Source organism: Ovis aries, chromosome 5 (genome assembly GCF_016772045.2).
Source record: "Ovis aries strain OAR_USU_Benz2616 breed Rambouillet chromosome 5, ARS-UI_Ramb_v3.0, whole genome shotgun sequence".
In the NCBI taxonomy this organism is placed as follows: Eukaryota; Metazoa; Chordata; class Mammalia; order Artiodactyla; family Bovidae; genus Ovis; species Ovis aries.
This window is the reverse complement of record NC_056058.1, coordinates 4,923,887-4,943,053: the sequence shown is the minus strand read 5'-3', so window position 1 is coordinate 4,943,053 and position 19,167 is coordinate 4,923,887. Positions and strand designations below refer to the sequence as shown.

Sequence of the window (19,167 nt, the reverse complement as noted above, 5' to 3'; positions counted from 1 at the left end):
GCTTGGACTTAGTGGTTTATTGCCCCCAGGTGCTGAGAAAGTTGGGTGGCCTTGACCACCATCTTGGGTCTGGATCTCAGATGGAACTCCAGGCTGAGGAGGGTTGAGGGGCCCATTGACCAGAAGGTGAAGCTGAGGCTCGAGGACACCGAGGGAGGCTGTCCACATCTCTCCCCTCAGTGTAGTTGCAAGGCTCGGGGCAGAGCTGGCGGAGGCCTCATCTGTGTCCACAGAGTGGAGCCGAGCAGGTGGGAGGGAGGCCAGAGGCAGGAGGATCCTGCCTGTCTGTGGAGTCTGGGCGGTTGTTGCTTTTGTTGTCCTTGTTTAGTCCCTCGGTCTTGTCTGACTCTTTTGCAACCCCATGGACTGTAGCCCGCCAAGCTCTTCTCTCTGTCCATGGGATTTCCCAGGCAAGCATACTGGAGTGGGTTGCCATTTCCTTCTCCAGGGGATTTTCCTGACCCAGGGATTGAATCCACTTTTACTGAGATTCAATTCATTTGGCATTTGTAAGTGGGCCTAGCATTTAGGACCTTTCCAATGTTGTGCCACCATTACCTATAATTCCCAATGATGCTCATCAGCCTCAAAGGAGACCTTGTCCCCATGAGCCGTCACTCCCCGTTCCTCCTCCCTAGGCCCCAGGCAACCACTCATCTGCTTGCTTTGGTCTCTGACTTGGCCCGTTCAGGACATTTCATGTAGATGAGCTCATCGAATATGTGGCCTTTTGTGTCTGGCGTCTTTGACTCAGCAGGAAGTTCAGGCACTTTTGTTGCAGCAGGAATCCACGCTTCGATCCTTTTGATGGCCAAGTGATATTCCATTGTGTGGATGCACCACGTTTTACTATCCACTCAGCCTCTGTTGATGGACATTTGGGTGATTTCCATCCCCTGATAATTGGGACTCAGGTGGCTGTGGTTGCTCTTGTACAGGGTTTGTTTGAGTACCCACAGAACTCTAGGGCAGCTCTAGTGGCCTGGAGGTTGTCGCTTTTCTGGAGCTGCAGGTGTGGAAAGTGAGTCCATCAGAATGAGGTAGCTTGCCCAGGGTCACATAGTGCTGCAGCTGCTACTCGAAAATGGCCCTGGAACGCTGGAATCCCTGCAACTCAGGCTCCTCCCAAGGCCAGAGGCCCCGCCCCATTGGGCGGGGCCCAATTAGACCACGCGAGACAGCCTTGACTTTCTGCCCACCAGTCTTCCCAAAGCAGTGAAAATTATCTAGCAGCCCAGGTGGCCACGTGTGGGGCTGAGGGGCAGGATTGAGGACTGGGGGGAGCCTGGAGCAGGACCTGGGAACGCAGTGTTCAGGCTTTGCTCTCTGTGATGATGAGTTCGGAAGTCACTTGCTTCTGAACCTCAGTTTCCCCATCTGAGACTCTGGACACTTCCTCTTCACATCAATCACTTTCCTCCCTGGTCTAAATTTAGGCCCTGATTCCCAACATCTCCTGGTCTTGGGATCGACCTAGTCCTCCCAGTCCAGCAGTATCTGCCCTGGGTAGCTGATTGGCCATCAAGCTTGGAACTTGTCAGACTTGGGGTTCCTGGGGGCCCAGTGGCAGGCAGGAGATGTTCCTATAGCGCGGTTACCCAGATCCCCAAATGGCAGCCTCAGGTGGGGCTGAGTTCCCCATCAGCTGGATTGTGGAAGATGCAAGATTGCAGTTTCCTGATTCATGTTCCCAAACGAAGAAGAGACTGAGGTGTTTATTGCAACAGTGGATGTGGGTACATGTCTATGAAAGGTTCCCCCAAGGGGCTTGGGAGGACAAGCTACCTCGTGTCCCCAGGACTCCTGCGTCTGCAACTCTCTGGAACCTGATCCCTAAAGGAGGCGGATTTTCTGGTTCAGATAAATGACAACAAGCATGGAGCTAGGCCAGGCAGCCCAGGATGCAGGGAACTCCCTGGATGTTGTGTGGGGCCCACAGAGTATAGAGGAGTGTGGCCAAATGTTCTTCTGAAATAAACTCCCTCCCCTCCTTGGTCCTCTAAGACCACAACCCACCTCTCCCTCCAGTTTCCCCCTCCATCCCTGGCTGCTACTCAAACACCCCAAGCTGACCCCAGGCTTTGCACATGCCGTTCCTTCTGCTAAAAGGCTGTTCCCTATAGCTGGCCCCTCTTTACACACTAGCCTTAAATTTCAGGGATAGCCCAACCTAAAGTCACCACCCCTCATCATTCCCTCCCCCATCCCCCTGTCCCATGTTTTCTTTGCCTTCGTCAGTCTCTGAAATTTGTATTTAGATATTCACTTGTTTGGCTGAGACCGTGAGAGCGGGGCTAAGTCAGGGGCGTATCTGGGGTCCCAGCACACAGCAGGTATGAGTGACTGGAGGGGACTCCCCATCTACTCTGGTGTGAAGAAAGACTCTGAAGGGGGTAGGAGGGTCACTGCTTCACGTTTATTCCCAGGACCCCCAAGAATCAGAACTGTCACCAGCTTAGAGTCAAGGCCAGGCCTCTCTGTCTCTCACTGCTGTCTCTCTCTCTGCTTCTGCCTCTCACCGTCTTTGCCTCCCCCATCTCTGCCTCTTCACATCGCTCTCTCGCTGGCTCTTACCGTCTCTGTCTGACTTACCACCTCTGCCTCTCTCTGTCCCTGGCTCTTTTACCATCTCTCTCTGGCCCTGGCTGCGCCAAGCCCAGGGCATGGGTGACAGGCAGGCAGGGTGCCTGCTGCTTGTTTTCTGCCCTTACTGGCAGCCGGCCCAGCCGGGCTGCTGTTCAGGAATCTTCCAGCCGCCCTGCTCCAGCCACCAGGCCCAGCCACCACCAGCCTCTCCCCCCTGGCACATTCTGTCCCGAGCAGGGAGTACTGGGGGCGGGCGGGCAGGGGGACATGTTCCTGCCCGGCTCCAGTTACAGGACAGCCCGTCCTGGTGGCCCTGCTCCCCACCAGCGCTGGCCCCTAACGCCTCCCCTCCTTGCTCTGGGCTTAGATCTTCTTGAATGGGGCCCCTCCTCCAGCTGGTCCCTACCTCAAGAACTCTGCACCTGCCAAGGCTTCCATCGGGAGCTCCCTCTCCCCAGATGGTCCCAGGACCTTCTCCCTTGTAGACCTTCCCGTCCCTTGGCCAGAGCACCTCCTTAGTTCCCCTGCCCCCGCTCTGATGCATTTGCTTTCTGACCTTTGCCCTTCCCAGAGTTATATATTTATATGTTTAGGGGTTTTGGTTTTTTGTTTTTTGGCCTTGCCACGTGGCATGTGGGATCTTAATTCCCCGACTGGGGATCAAACCCGCACCCTCTTCATTGAAAGCACGGAGTCTTAACCCCTGGACCACCGGGAAGTCCCATACCTGTTGATTTGCTCACCTATTGCCCCAGGACCCCACTATATCCGCAGTGCCATTAGGGCTTGGTGACTATTTTAGAGTTGACGTCGTCAGCCTGAATTCTGGCTCATACACGTGACTCCTCATCTCAGCCTGCCTGACCCACCCCAGCCCCCCCCACACACCAGGAGTCTCCCAGTCTCCCAGTTGCCCAGGGAATTCCCTGTACCGCCAGAGACACCTTTTTCCAACGAGGGGTTGGGTCTGTCTGTCCTTTAAGCCCACTGGGCTCTACACACAGGGGCAGCCACGAGGCACACACACACACAAGCAGAGATACACAAATGGGCCCGCAGACTCGAGCACACGCAGCTGAGAAACCACTGACGCAGACCCTCTAACGCGCGCCCGCTAGCACCTGTGCAGACAGGTTTGCCAGCAATGACCGCACTCACCCCAGCGCTGGGCGCTCCCAGTCCTGGTTGAGGGTGTGTGGGGTGTGCACGTGTGGGCTCCCTCAACTCTGAGGAGGCTATGGCTTCTTTGCAGGTGGGGACAGGACGTGGGATTTGAATCCACGCCAGGGTATACTCCATCTTGTCCACACGCACCTCTGCCCTTGCTTCGCTGGTCCAGGAGTCACCCCCCACCCCCAACCTTGTTTTGATGTTCGGGGAAGGCCAGGAAAGTCCCCAGAAAGCATCGAGCTGGGCACGGGGCCCAGGAGGAAGTGGTGACTCAGCCAGCAGCCAGCAGCGCCTGCCACGCTGTGCTGCCCCATCTCAAGGGAACACAGAGAGCAACAAGAAAGGATGGGGAAGGGGGCACACGGTCAACAGGGCCCCTAAACAGTGTGTGCGGTGGGGAGGGGAGCGCCTGGATGGCCCCTCAGCGCTCCTACATCTCAACCATGTTGAGTCCAATTCACAGGTAGAAAAACTGAGGAAAAGAGAACAGGCGACTTGGCCCAAGGCTCCCCAGCCAGGAAGCAGCAGGCAGGGGACCCCTGAGCCCGCAGCAAAACGGTCCTGAGGGCGTCTACTCTCCCTGCTCACGTTTTGGTGGGCAGAAGGAGCCAGGTCTACTTCCTGCTTCCAGATGCAGAGAGGTGACTGGCTCTGGCCAACTAGAGGTTTTTGTCACCACAGGCTCAGAGATTGATTCAGGGATGGGCGTTTGAATCTGGCTGGGCCAATCACTGTGGGACTTTGGAGACTCCCTGGAGGTGATGACAAGGGTCCTCTTTACCAGTCATGACAAGGACAGCATAACAGAGTCTGGAGGACCACAAACACCCTGTGAAGTCAGGGTGGGCCAGATGAGAAGGATGAGGGCTGGAGGGTCTTAGGAGGGCTAGGAGCAGGAGAGGACACTGGAGTTGGGGCTTTGATGGATGAAGAAGAGTTTGCCAGGGAGCTTGAGAAGAACATCCCAGGCAGAGGGCACAGCCTGTGCAACCCTAGCAGACAAGAGACAGCCAAGCATGTCCTTAGCCATCCTGGGGGCTCAGGGACAGCTGTGGTTGTGTTTGTTTATTTGTTCCCGCGCTGAGTCTTTTACTGACCCCCAGAAGGTGAGGCCAGGTCTGCCTTATCAGCTACTGAAGCTTCATTAATGTTTATGACAGGGAGGACACTCCTTGGGGGACACAGAGGGATGGGATGGGGAGAGTGAGTGGTGAATGGGAGGGTTGGATTCATGGGGCAGGAGAGCCTAGGGTTGCATGGCGGTGGCCCTAAAGCCAGGAGGCACTGGGCCATGGTCCAGGCAGGAAGGGGCAATTCCCCGTCTGTGAATCCTGGACCTCCAGGGATGGTGGTCTAGTGGGAGGCAGGTTAGAGCTCAGGGTCTGGGCTCCAGGCACTATCTCTTCCTTCCTGGGTGACCTTGGGCTAGTGACAGCACCTCTCTGAACCTCAGTTTCCTCATCTGGCGTCGGATCTCACTAGAGGTCAGGGTCAGTACTGGGGTACAGAGCGAGTGCGGGATCTGCAGGGCTGGATGAGGGAGGGTTGCTGAAGCAGTGGGGGAGGGGCTGGGCCTGTCCAGAACATTCCATCAGCAGTTCCCAGCCACTTTGAAAACAGGAAGCCAGCTCTCAAGGGAGCCCCCAGCAGCGTTTCCTGAGCCTCCTAGTGACGCAGGCTGGGGGGTGTGCACATGTACACGTGTGTTTACAGGCGGCGGGGAGATAGGTGGAGCCACCAGCGTGCTCAGCATTTGCGTGTGCTTGTGTGTCTGTCTTGTCTGTGCCATCGCTTAGAGACGTGTGCACACAAGTTGTGGGTACTCGAATGTGATCTGCATCTCAGTCAATGTGGGAAGCAGATATGGGCTGATTGGTGCATTTGTGAGTCTGGGTCCAGGTGTTAGGTGTGGGTGTCTATCAGCAGTGGGTACTGGTGTGCCCTAGCAAGCACTAGTTTGTACTGGAGGGTACTGGCTTGCGCAGGCTTGTGTCAATATAGGCAGGCAGATAGGAGCCTATTTAGTGACCTCCCTCCCAGGCCTCTAAATCCCCAGGTAAGTCCTGATTCAGCTGTCAGTGGTCTCTCTGGATACCACCTCTTCCCTGCTCCAAACCCAAGGCCCTGCATAGCCCGTGTGATGCCTCCATTCTCCTTTCCGTCTGTCTCCCACTCACACATCAGTTCCTGGCCTACCTGCCTTCTTGCTGTTCCTGTAGGCTACCAAATATGTTCCTGCCTCAGGGCCTTTGCACACGCTATGCCAGCTACTTCCTTCCCCTACTCCCCTTCTTTCCAATTTCAGGACACTGGCCTTGGGCAAGACACCCCCTCTCCTGATTCTCGACTATCTCCCTCTCCTCCCCCAAGCCCCCACTTTGACCATTTCCCTTTGCATCCTAGGATGAGAGGCATCCCTCTATAAACCTCAGTTTATTCTCCTGTAACCTGGGGCCAGTCTTGGTGTGGCCTCACTCACTCAGTCAGTGAGAAAGTGAAGAAGCCTGGACTCAAATTTGGACAGGCCAGATCTCAGAGGCTTTGTCCTTGCCCATATTAAGTGAGAAAAACACCTGAGGGCTGGGGACAGTCTAGGTCATTCACTCACAGGAGCCAAGTGGGGCCAAACTGGGGCCTTCCGTGGGTCATGTTCCTGGGATATCTTTTTCTTGCTCACAAACTTCTACTCATCCTTTAAAACCCCATCTCCAGTACCCCTTTGCTCTGTCCCAGTTCTGTCCTCATGGACTGAGGGCATTTGTATCTGACCATGTCTATCCCCCCCAGACAGGTCAGGGCTGAGGCCTCTCAGGAGCCGAGCATCACTCAGACAGGTACGCAGGACTATGTTTCTCATATGCTGACTTCCTGGAGCTGGCTCAGGTCTCCCAGCCATGCCTGATTCTCAGGAGGTAACTCCTGCTGGCTTATCACCCTCAGGACCTGCCAAACTCAATAGTTAAAAGAGCAGGCAAAACTTTTCCGTTCCGCTGAGAGGTCTCTGTGTTCTGGAAATTCCCCTTCCAGAGGAGGCCTGGAAGAGACCTCCAGCCCCTCTGGCCTTGGCTCACATCAGCTCCATGCCAGGCTGATTCATTTGAGAAATGAACCCGAGACAGTCCAAGACACAGGCAATGCGGTAGGAGTTTCTCGCTGGTGTCCCCAGGGCAGCCTTGGGAGCGAAGAATCATGGCTCAGATACCATCCCCTATACACCTTCCCCAAAGCCCCTGAGGTCCAGTGTGGCCCCGCCCCCACAGCCTCCATCACAACAGACTTAGTTAGTCCCACCTCAGGGCCTTTGCACTTGCTGTTCCCCCTGCCTGGATAGCCCTTCCCTCACTCCTCACAAGATCTTCCCCTTCTCCTTGAGGTCTAAGTTCAAATATCCCTTCCTCAGAAGCCCTGGCTTCCCTGATCAAACCTGCCCTGCCTCATTCTCTCTGTTAGCCCTTCTTCTGCGCTCCCAACAATTTACAGTTACAACGTGTTTGAGGGTTTGTGGTTGTCCTCCACCTCCCCTCTGTACTGGGACCTCTGAGAGGGCAGGGCTGATTTACCCAGCAAGTGTTCAGTGAACATGCGGTAACAAAGGAGAATGCAATTACCCAGAGGATGTCTCCTTAAGCGAGAGTCCTCGGCCTTCCCCCTGGCCTCCACATCCCTGCTGTCCCCTTCTCCCAGAGGGTGCTTGGTGTTTGGGGGGTGGGGAGGTGGGGCGAACAAAAGGTCTTGCTCAGTCATTCACACACTGGCCTCTCATAAACCCCTCCCCATTATGATCCAGAGCCCCCTTTCCTTCCAGGCTCCAGGCCTAGAAAGGTCCTTATTTTGGCCTCCTCAGCTCATAGCATGAGTGGGAAGTCCAAGGTTGGGAGAGGTCCTGCACCCAGGCTGAGCAGGCGCCTCCTCTACTCACTCACACTCTAGCCATAGCTCCCCCTCACCCTCTGGAATCCAGCTCTTCAGCTCAGGGTTCAAGGTCCTGCCTGAGTATGCCAAGATCCTTTGTTTTTCCTCCGCCTAATTCTCTGTCACCCTTTAGATCTCATCTTGGTTGCATTCCCCAGTGTTTTCTTTTTAATTTTTATTTATTTATTTTTGGCGGCGCTGGGTCTTCATTGCTCCGCACAAGATTTCTCTAGTTGCCGCGAGAGGAGGCTGCTCTCTAGCTACGGCGTGTCGGTTTCTCGCTTCAGGGGCTTCTCTTGCTGCAGGGCGCACAGTCTCTAGAACGCGGGGGCTTCAGTAGTGTTGCGGTGCACGGACTTCGTTGCCAAGAGGCATGTGCAATCTTCCCAGATCAGGGATGGCTGGTAGGCAGATTCTCAACCACTGAGCCACCAGAGAAGTCCCACGTGTCAATACTGACTGTTCACACAGTCTTGGGATACATTGACTGCTGTCAGAAACCAAATACTCCCTGCACCCAGCGTGTCAGCACGTCAGGCTGAATGTTACTCATGCTTGCGATGGTATATGAACATCATGGACCACTGCACTTGTTTTTTTGCACAGTATATGAACATCGGAAACTATTGAACTCATTGTTGGCCCAGTATATGAATGTCATATACTGCTGACCACTAACAGGATAGTATAGTGAACAGCCACTGCTCGGGAGCTTAGATCAAAAGTTGACAAGCTTTTTCTATTAATGGCCACATTATAAATCTTTTCATTTCTGCCAGCCATACAGCATCCCTTGCAACTAGTCAATTCGGCTCTCTTGAAATCAGCTACAAACAACACTCAAATAAGTGAGTGTGACTGTGAAACTTTATTTATGCAAATTAAAATTGGAATTCCATGTAGGTTTTTTTTTGTTGTTTGGTTGGTTTTTATTTATTTGGCTGCACTGGGTCTTAGTTGTGGCCGGTGTGGGATCCAGTCCCCTGACCAGGGATTGAACCCAGGCCTCCTGCATTGGGAGCTCAGAGCCTTGGCCCCTGGACCACCAGAGAAGTCCCCTCGTGTAGCTTTCACGGGTCACATGTCTTCTTTTGGTGTGTTTTCAATCATGGAAAAGTGATGAAGCCCTTTCTAGGTCTGGCCAGTGCTGCAGTTTGCCAGCCCCTGGATAAGGCTCACGATGGGTAACGAAGTATCAAGATTCATTGTTTACAGAGTATCAGAGCTCTGTTTAAAGTGCTTCCAGGTCTCCAGCTAAGAAACATTAGGGCCTGTTGATGACTCACAGTGTCTGATCATTGACAAGTAACAGGTATCAGGACTTCATGTTTACAAAGTATCAGTACAAAATGAGCAGAGATGGCTAATGAGGCGTCAGGATCTGCCTTTAAGTTGGACCCAGCCACCAGCCCTGGTACTGACGGAGTGCTGGCCAGGCGGCGCGCTGCTGCCCATTCTCAGAATACTGTTTACCAAGTATCCAGTGACAGGGGCTGGCCGCAGGGTATCGAGTCACAGGGCAATCACACTGAGACTCAGGCACTGTGACAACAACGCTAGACACCAGCTGTTTACAGTGACATGAGACCGGCTGTTTACAGGAGACCAGCCGCCCTGCTTCCGGATGCAGGAATCCAGATGGTGGGACAGGCTCCTCCTGTTTGCAGAGAGTCCTGGTCTAGGGACACCTCTTCTGTGCCAGGAGCCTGAGTGAGAAAAGTGCCTCCAACCCAGGCAAGGTGGGGCTTTGGCTCATTCAAACACCCTCTCCCCACCTCCTCCCCCACCCCCACCCCTGTCCTCAGGCAGGGCTCTTTGGAGGGGAGAATTGAGTAATTGAGTACTAAGACACTGGGTCTCATTGTCCCACTTGAATTCTTCTGCCCATCCCTGGCTGTGCCATGAATTAACTTCTCTGGACCTCCATTTCCTTATCTGTAAAATGGGTACAATGATGGATCAGGGTTCCATCAAGGTACAAGATACCCAATTAACTTTAAATTTCAGATAAATTTTTTTTAATTTTAGTATTGTTGTTGTTCAGTCCTCAAGTTGTATCCGAATCTTTGTCACCCCCATGGACTGCAGCACGCCAGGCCTTCCTGTCCCTCACCATATCCTAGAGTTTGCCCAAGTTCATGCCACTGAATCAGTGACACCATCCAACCATCTCACCCTTTGTTGTCCCCGTCTCCTCCTGCCTTCAATCTTTCCCAGCATCAGGGTCTTTTCCAATGAGTCATCTGTTTGCATCAGGTGGCCAAAGTATTGGAGCTTCAGCTTCAGCATCGGTCCTTCCAATGAGTATTCAGGGTTGATTTCCTTTCAGATTGACTGGTTTGATATCCTTGGTGTCCAAGGGGCTCTCAAGTATCTTCTCTGGCACCAGAGCTCAAAAACATCAATTTTGATATAAATATAGACAATGCAATATTTGGGGTTATACCAAAAAAAAAGTCATTTTTTAATCTGAAATTTGAAGTTAACTGAGTGCCTAGGTGTTTATTTGCTAAACCTGACCCCTCACTCCCCTTTGTTAGCCATGCCATGTGACTTGCGGGATCTTAGTTCCCCAACCAGGGACTGAACCAGGGACCCAGCTGTGAAAATGCCGAGTCCTAACCACCGGACCATCAGGGAACTCCCTGACCTCCCTTTGATGAAACCTCAACCAATGGAGTTTGTGAGCATCCTAAGGGGATCCCAGGCCAGAAACAGAAAGTGGTACCGCTGATGGCTCACCATCCTTGTCTCCCCTACGAGCTCAGGGGAATGGATCTGTTTTGATGATTGACTCATAAATACATCATCTGTCTCTGAGGACCACAGCCTGGGTGACAGGAACAGCTCCACTACTCAAGAGTTTCACTAGAATTGTCTGCAAGAGCCTCTGGACCACAGGGGTCCACAGGAGGGTTGGGGGTCCAAGTTGTGTCCGAATCTTTGTGACCACATGAACTGCAACACGTCAAACCTCCCTGTCCCTCACCATCTCCCAGAGTCCAAATTTCTTCATTCACCATGTCTCCCGGAAGTCAGAGTCTGGCCTGGTGCCCTGCAGGGCTCAGAAAAGAGTTACTGAATGAACGGAAGATGGGATTCAATAAGTAGTTATCAAATTCAATGATGGATCCCATCACTCTTTATTGAATACTTACTATTTGCCAAGTACCCCAATCCTTGCCTGCCCAGGACTCTTCATAAACAAAGGAGATGGATAAATGCGAAATTATAACTTGGACAGAACCTGCCAAGGGAAGACTCCCCGCCCCCCCCGCCCCCCTCCCCCGCCAAGGGCTAGGACCACCAGCGTGGACTCCAGAAGGGCTTCCTGAAGGGAGCTGACAGAGACCAGGAAAGGGAGATATATGGGTATAAACAGAGGGAAAAGAGTTGGAGGCAGAGTGCACAGCATGTGCAAAGGTCCCAGAGTGGGAGGGAACATGATTTCAAGGGCTCTTTTCATACCACCCGCAGTTGCTTCAACAATTTGCAGACTCCCACAGATAGTCAGTAAGGCTAGGTTTAGGATCACCAAGGTTGAGTGGCAAGTTGGGCAGGACATTGTGTCCTGAATCACCCACATGGAAAAGGATGAAAGCCCCAGAACAAACTCGGAGACCTTGCCCTGGCAAGGGCAAGACAAACAGCACCCAGCCCTGCCTCTGCCCTGGAATTTCCGGAGTCGTCTGCCTCCCGGGCATACCCTGCTCTCCCATGATGTCCTGGCCACCTCAGAAGACGCAGGAGGAATGGGATGGGCACGCAGGCTGCTAGGTGGGGTCAGGAGGAAGAAAGAAGGGCTTCAGGGTGTCCAGCTGGGAGGTCTCAGAGGCAAGAACCAGGGCTGGGGGGCAATGATAGCAACCCCTATAATAATAGCTGTTGACAGCTATGAGTGCCAATAGCCACCCCCCCCCCCACCGCAAAACCATCAGGAATAGGAATATAAATTGGTGTAGCCACTATAGAAAGCAGTATGAAGCTTCCTTAAAAACAAACAAACAAAAAACCAAAACCCACAGAGCTACCATATGGCCCGGGCTTCCCAGGTGGCGCTAGTGGTAAAGTACCCGTCTGCCAATGCCGGAGACCTCAGAGATGAGGGTTCCATCCCTGGGTTGAGAAGATCTCCTGGAGGAGGGCATGGCAACCCACTCCAGTGCTCTTGGCTGGTGGGGTACAGTCCATGGAGTCTGAGTCAGACGTGACTGAAGCGACTTAGCAAGTGTGCTCACGCACCATATGACCCAGCAGTCCCGCTCCTGAGTTTATATCTGGAAAAGATGAAAGCGAACTTGTAAAGACGCATGCTCCCTAATGTTCACGGCAGCACTGTTTACAACAGCCAAGATATGGAAACACCCCAAGTGACTGTCCACAGATGACTGGCTTAAGAAGATATATACACAGTGGACTATTACTCAACCATAAAAAAGAATGAAATATTCCCATTTGCAGCAACAAGGTTGGACCTGGACAATAGGACCTACTCAGTGAAGTAAGTCAGACAAAGAAAGGCATATATTATATGATATCACTTATATGCAGAATGTAAAAAATAATACACATGAATCTATATACAAATCAGAAACAGACTCACAGACATAGAAAGCAAATTTATGGTTACCAAAGGGGAAAGGGAGGGTGGGAGTGATATACGAGAAGTATAGGACGTTATGATATAAATAGATAAGCTATAATAGGTAAGCAATAAGGATTTACTGTACAGCATAAGAAACTATAGGGCTTCCCAGGTGGAGCTAGCGGAAAAAGTCCACCTGCCAATGAAGGAGATATGGGTTCTATCCCTGGGTTGGAAAGATCCCCTGGAGGAGGAAATGGCAACCTGATCCAGTATTCTTGCCAGGAAAATCCCATGGACAGAAGAGCCTTGCAGGCTACAGTCCATGGGGCCACAAAGAGTCTGAAAATGATGTTCAATGTCGTCTAATAACGTATAATGGAAAACAGCCTGAAATATACATATGTAACTGTATCACTTTGTGGTACGCCTGAAACTGACACAATATCGTAAATCAACTATACTTTTTTAAAAGCCCCATTAGCTGGAAACAGGATCCAGAGGAAGAAACAGCTGGCTGAGGACTTGTAGTTGACTCCAGGATGCGGCAGATTTTAGTTTGGGTTGCTATGATAAAAGTACCAAAGGTTGGGTAGCTTAAACAATAGACATTTATTTCTCAGTCTGAGAGGCTGGAGAGTCCAAGATCGAGGTACCAGCACATCTGGAGTCTGATGAAAGCTCAATTCCTGGTTTGCAGACAGCTGCCTTCTAATTACATCCTCACATGGCAGAAAGCACAAAACAGGCTCTCTCAAGCCTTAGAAGGGCACTAATCCCATCAATGGGAGTTGCACCTTCATGGCCCGATTACCTCTCAAAGGCTCATCTCCTTACCTGGTGATTGGGATTTCAGTTCATGAATTTTGGGGGCATTTATCCCTGGTGGCTCAGACAGTCAAGAATCTGCCTGCAATGTGGGAGACCTGCATTCGATTCCTGAGTTAGAAAGATCCCCTGGGGAAGAGAATGGCAACCCACTCCAGTATTCTTGCATGGAGAATTCCAAGGACAGAGGAACCTGGTGGGCTACAGTTCATGGGGTCGCAAAGAGTCAGACACGACTGAGCGACTAACATGTATGTGGGATATAAACATTCAGTGTATAACAACACCCACTTTTCCTTTTTAAAAAATTCTTTTAAAATTAATTTTAATGAATTTGTTTGGCTGCACCAGGTCTTAGTTGCAGCGTTAGGGTCTTAGTCCCCTGACCAGGGAGGGAACCCAGGCCCCCTGCACTGGGAGCCTGGAGTCTTAGCCACTGGACCACCAAGGAAGTCTCTTAATTTTCACTTTTGAGATAAGGAGATGAAAACCCAATATCCAGGGCCAGAACTGAGGCCACAGGACCCACTGAGGCATTTGTCTCTAGCCTCAGTAGTACTGGCTGTAAAATGGGACTTTGGCCAACTGTGGCTGTCTGCAGGCAGACCCCTCACCCCAGGCCCTGGGCTCACTCTGGGCTCAGCCAAGGGGGATTGTGGCATAACAAGTCCCCATCTCCCTCCAGTTGAATCTTTAACTCTGACTCTCTGTATCCAGTGGCAAAAGATGAAAGAGCTCACTCAGGACTCATCACTTATTGTATACCCGCAGTCGGGGAGGAGTTGGTTGTAAAAGGGGCCCAATGGAACTTCTGGGGTTGTGGAAATATATCCAGATTTACAGTTCCAAGACTATGCATTTGTCAAAACTCATCTAACTGTACTCTATGGTATGTGAATTATAACCTAACCAAGCAGACCTTAAAAATAGGTATATACTGGGCTTCCCTGGTAGCTCAGTGATAAAGAATCTGCCTGCCAAGGCAAGAGACACAGGTTTGATCCCTGATCTGAGAAGATCCCACATGCCGCAGAGCAGCTAAGCCCATGCACCGCAGCTACTGAGCCTGTGCCCCAGAGCCAGGGCGCCACGGCAAGCGAGGCCCCGGCGTGAGACGCCTGTGCACTGCAACAAAGAACAGCCCTGCTTGCCCCAACTAGAAAACAACAATGTGGCAACGAAGACCCAGCACGGCCCAAAATAAGTAAAATGTTTAAAAGCAGGTATATATTTCATTTCGAGACTTTGGGGATGGGGGACAGGGTCAGAGGGGATGAGGCAACATGAGAACAAAACCCTAAATGCACTATTATTGGAAGTCTGTGTAAGGAAGAAAAGTGCTATCTTACTCTATCTCTTGTAACAGTATTTTTATTTTATTTATGGGCCACACTGAGTGGCTTGCAGGTTCCTAGATACCTGCACCCTCAGCAGTGAAAGACTGGAGTCCCATGTGCTGGACCACCAGGGAATTTCCTAGCAATCTTTATTTTAAAGTCTCTTTTGTCTGATGTGAGTATTGCTGCTTCAGCTTTCTTTTGATTTCCATCTGCATGGAATACCTGTTCCATCCTCTCGCTTTCAGTCTTTATGTGTCTCTAGATCTGAAGAGGCTCTTGCAGACAACATACATATGGGTCTCATTTTTGTGTCTATTCTGACAGTCTGTGTCTTTTGATTGGCACGTTTAATCTGCTGTACATTTAAGGTAATTATCAATACGTATGTTCTTATTGTCATTTTTTAAATCATTTTGGATTTGTCTTTGTAGGTCTCTTTTCTTCCTTTCCTCTTTTGTTCTTTTCTCTTTTTTTGAAAAAAAAATTATTATTTATTTATTTATTTTTACTTACAATACTGTATTGGTTTTGCCATACATTGACATGAATCTGCCACAGGTGTACATGAGTTCCCAATCCTGAAACCCCCTCCCACCACTCCCCATATCATCTCTCTGGGTCATCCCAGTGCACCAGCCCCAGGCATCCTGTATCCTGTATCGAACCTAGACTGGTGATTCGTTTCTTACATGATAGTATACATGTTTCAATGCTATTCTCCCAAATCATCCCACCCTCTCCCTCTCCCACAGAGTCCACAAGTCTGTTCTATACATCTGTGTCTCTTTTGTTCTTTTCTCTTGTGATCTGATGACTATCTTTCATGCTGTGCTTGGATTCCTTTTCCTTTCCTGTGTGTTTATCTAATCTAGATTTTTTCATTTGTGGTCACCATGAGGTTTTGATACAGCAGTGTCTATGTTTCCCTGGTTGTTTTAAATTTCTGATCTCTTTATTTCAAATGCATTTCCAGTACCCTGCATTTGTACTCCATTTCTCACTATATACTCTAGCAGTCCAGATGAGCCAGCAAATATTCTTTTCCTCCCTTCAAAATAAAAGACATCTGGGACTTCCCTGGTGATCCAATGGCTACACGTTCCCAGTGCAAGGGGTCTGGGTCCGATTCCTGGTCAGGGAACTAGATCCCATATGCCACAGCTAAAGATCCCACATGCCACAGCTGAGACCTAGTGTAGCCAAATAAATAAATAATTTTTTTAAAACCTGTGTTTTAAGTTGTCGATAAAAACATGCTATATATGAAGCATTTGTGAAAGATATGTGAGCACACCGTAATATAAAAACAGAAGAAAGGCTAAAAAGCATTCCATTTGGAAATAGAGACATCACAGCTGTCACAGCTGCCCTGAGATGCTGCCTCAGCTTTCTCATCTGTACTATGGGGGTAATGGCCCCCATCTGCTGCGTGGGGCTCTTGTGGGGATCAGGTGGGTTGAGGGTGATGCAGTAGGTGCTGTCAGGATAGGATAAATGAAGCCTGGGCTGGATTGAGTATCTTTCTGACGCGTTTATTTACTTTATACTAATGAAAGCCAACTTAAAGTCTCGCTCACAAAATGCTCAGTCTGTTAATGTACAGGCCCTGCGAGGCCAGGACCACCCTGATGAGGCAGAAGCACTGTCCCAGCCTCACCCCAGTGCACAGCTGCCTCTTGACCAAGGTCTAGTCCTGGGGCTGCTTCTATTCTAGAACGATCGTGGGGGTGGTGAGGAGCCCCAGGCTGGTGTCCTGGGATCCTGGAGTCTCTGGACCACCAGGAGTTGGACTCAGGGTGACCAGTGGGGGAGCTCCTGGCCTGGCAAGGGGATCTGGGGAGGCTGCTTTGGGGACTCAGCAGTGTGACCAGCAGGAGGGGGGAGGGTTTCACAGGGTCAGGTCAAGGCGGCCAGGCCCAGGTTGGACCCAGTGTGTGTAATTCTGACCTCATCAGAAAGTCCAGCCTGTCAACCATTCTCGTGGAGGTTCAGCAAGAGCTCATCCATCTCTCTCCAGCTCAGACTGGAGGTCCCAGGGGAGAGGTAAGGGTTGCAGGGAGGTCAGACAGTGGACTCAATAAACCTGCAAGACAGAGGGAGACATAGAGACAAGAGAGAGACAGGGATACAGACAAAGAGGGAGCGCCTTCCAACACAGGGGTCATGGGTTCGATCCCTGGTGAGGGAGTCAAGATTCCCAAATGCCGTGGTGCACCCCACAACTAGAGAGAAACCCTTGCACCACAGTGAAGAGCCTGCCTGCCTCAACTAGGGCCCAATGCAGTCAAATAAATTAATATTAAACAAAAGAACTCTGTAATGACCTATGTGGGAAAAGAGTGGATATATGTATACGCATAGCTGATACTCATCAGAAGGACTGATGCTGAAGCTGAAGCTCCAGTCAATACTTCGGCCACCTGATGCAAACAGCCGATTCATTGAAAAAGATCCTGATGCTGGGAAAGATTGGAGGCAGAAGGAAGAGAGGGCGACAGAGGATGAGATAGTTGGAGGGCCTCACTGATTCGATGGTCATGAATTGGGACAAACCCCAGGAGATGGTGAGGGACAGGGAGGCCCGGTGTGTTGCCGTCCATGGGGTCACAAAGTCAGACACAACTGGTGACTCAGCAACAACAATCGCTGGTTCAGTTTGCTGGACAGCAAGAAACTGACATTTTAAATCAACTATACGCCAATAAAAAATGATAACGAAGAAAGATAGGGAGAGAGACACACCAAGAGTGAGACAGAGTGAGAGACAGACAGACAGACACACGGAGATAAGGAGTGAGAAGGTGAGAGAGACAGGAAGGGAGATAGGGATGAGAGACAGGGAAAGGGGCAAATGAGGAGAGACAGAGAAACGGACAGAGAGAGACAGTGAGAGAAAAAGATGGTGGAGAGACAGAGAAGAGAGATGGAGAGACAGTAGGAAAGACAGGGGGTGGGGAGAGAGATCTGGGGGAATTAATCCCATCCTCCCGCATCTGGCCTGTGGACCCTCCCCACCCCCAGCCAGACTGGTGCCCCTTTGACATACAGACGGGGAAACTGAGGTCCCAGCTCCTGACCTGCCGCTGTGACATAGGCTGGAACCCTCAGGATAGAGAGGTGCAGGTAGGGCCCCAAAGGCTGGGAGGCAAGGAATGAAAGGGATCCTAGTTTCTGGTGAGTTTCAGAGGTCAGGCTTGTCCTGTAAGAAGAATGTCACACCTTGGATGAGGGGCGTGACTTTGGGGTAAACATGAACCTTATAAGGTCACGGCAAGCGTGGGTAGCATTATGGACATGAGGAGAGTGTAACCTGCGTCACTGTGAGTCTGGGGATGGCCCTCGGGTCACTGTGCATTCTTAACTGCAGGGCATGTTGGAAAGTTTCCATGGCACAGAGCATTTTTAAATGACCTCTGGGCTCTTGAGGCTGATCCCAGGCCTGATGTCCAGGATCAAGGAAAATCTCAGCTCTTGCTGGAGACTGGCCCAGAGGCACCAGAGTGGGGGATGCTAAGAAAATTCTGAGAATGACCTGGGCCTGAGATGGAGGCGCCAGACAGCCTAGAGGGGGTGGCTGGGAATTCTGTTCCTGGCATCCCCCACCCCCGCTGCAGCCATTGCGAGAACATGATACACACTCCCGCACCTGCTGGCAGAATGACCTGAGCAGGGGACTGCCCCTTACCCCTGGGGAGGCACTTGCAACAGACAGAGTGGCCCCCACCTCCCATCAGCTGCCTCCCTGGGAGAGGCTGGAAGGGGAGCTGGAACTAGGGAAGGAGGGGAAGGGAGAAGTGGTGGCCTCAGGTTTCAGGGGACTTGGGGACTCATCTCATTATCGGAGACAGGGTACTTCAGCTGGCCTTATCATTGAGTGTTAGGCGCTCAGTTGTGTCCGACTCTTTGCAACCCAGTTGACTGTAGCCCATGGGATTCTCCAGGCAAGAATGCTGGAGTGGGTTGCCATTTCCTTCTCCAGATGATCTTCCCGACCCAGAGATCAAACCCAGGTCATCTGCATTGCAGATTCGTTACCATCTGAGCCACCGTTATTGTTGATGTTCCTGAGAAAATGGGCTGGAATGAAAAAGATCAGATTTGGAGAAACCCATCATTTCACCAGGAAAAAGTTCTGAACCATGGCTTCCGCTGAGAGCGAGAACAGAAGGGCAGATAGGCCAGGAGCTTGACCTGCATCGCAAACTGGGCAGGAAAATATGCCAGCCATGTGAACAGAACCAAACAAAATTCAGAAAAGAAACAGAAATTTTAAAAAAATGCCATGCATGAAAACGACCCTCAAAGTGAAAACAAGTATGCTGTCGTAAAACAGAAAATCAGATGGAGGGCCCCCTGCATCAGAGAAGAGTAATAAATGAAACAATTGATGTTCTCAGCCCTTCAGGGAAACAGAAACAGCTTACTGAGATTCTAAGGAGGTAACAGGGATGGTGGGTGTACCATATTCATGGACAGTGAGGTTGGGGCTCAAGATGCTTGCTGATTCTCCCCACCTGAAGTTTTAACAGCCCCAGTCAAAGTCAAACAGGATTGTGACTCCCCTCTGGAACTTGATGAGTCAAATTTTTATCTGGAAGAGCAGAGAGTTGCAAGGATGCTTCTGTAGAAGAACAAGGTGGTGTTACCTGCCCTACCGGATACCGAGAGCCATCACAGAACCTATAATTGAGTAAGAGGCCCAGGGAGAGACACGTGGACCAATGGACTGGAATTAAATGCCTCCAT

At 51.0% G+C, this 19,167-nt stretch overlaps 1 long non-coding RNA gene across 1 annotated transcript; it reads right to left on the bottom strand.

The window, feature by feature from the left end:
* Positions 1-2: 2 nt before the first annotated feature.
* On the bottom strand, positions 3-18,185 carry LOC121819585 (uncharacterized). The gene is made up of 4 exons (XR_006059816.2): positions 17,499-18,185; positions 16,369-16,504; positions 3,745-11,945; positions 3-1,006 (listed from the first exon to the last, which is right to left on the bottom strand). It is a non-coding gene; the product is annotated as an uncharacterized LOC121819585 (long non-coding RNA).
* Positions 18,186-19,167: the final 982 nt, after the last annotated feature.